This window comes from Propithecus coquereli, unplaced genomic scaffold (assembly GCF_000956105.1).
Source record: "Propithecus coquereli isolate 6110/MARCELLA unplaced genomic scaffold, Pcoq_1.0 Scaffold404, whole genome shotgun sequence".
NCBI lineage: Eukaryota > Metazoa > Chordata > Mammalia > Primates > Indriidae > Propithecus > Propithecus coquereli.
This window is the reverse complement of record NW_012149775.1, coordinates 85,344-85,659: the sequence shown is the minus strand read 5'-3', so window position 1 is coordinate 85,659 and position 316 is coordinate 85,344. Positions and strand designations below refer to the sequence as shown.

At 65.2% G+C, this 316-nt stretch overlaps 1 protein-coding gene across 1 annotated transcript in view; it reads left to right on the top strand.

Moving 5' to 3' along the window:
* MICA (MHC class I polypeptide-related sequence A) overlaps window positions 1-316 on the top strand; it is a 28,977-nt gene that overhangs the window by 26,727 nt on the left and 1,934 nt on the right.

Genomic DNA, 316 nt, shown 5'->3' with positions numbered 1-316 from the left:
CTGTGGCTGCACGTTCTGTTGGCATATTGTATTCTGATTTTCCTCTCCTGTTGGAGCCACTGGCTAAAGGAGGTGGGCTGGGGACTGAAGTGTCTGGTGTTGGTGTTGTGATCCGGGAAGGCCGTGGGCCCTCCCCCAGACACCCGCACCTGGGAGGTGGGTGTTAGGCAGGAGGGGAGGCCCTCAGAGCCGGGGCTGCCCCATCTGCCTCCCCGCCTGCCTGGCACAGAGAGTCCCCTCCTGGCCCATGCCCCGGGAGCCCACCCTGACACCCCCTCCCCAGCATCAGCACGGGGGCTGAGGGTGTGAGGCACCA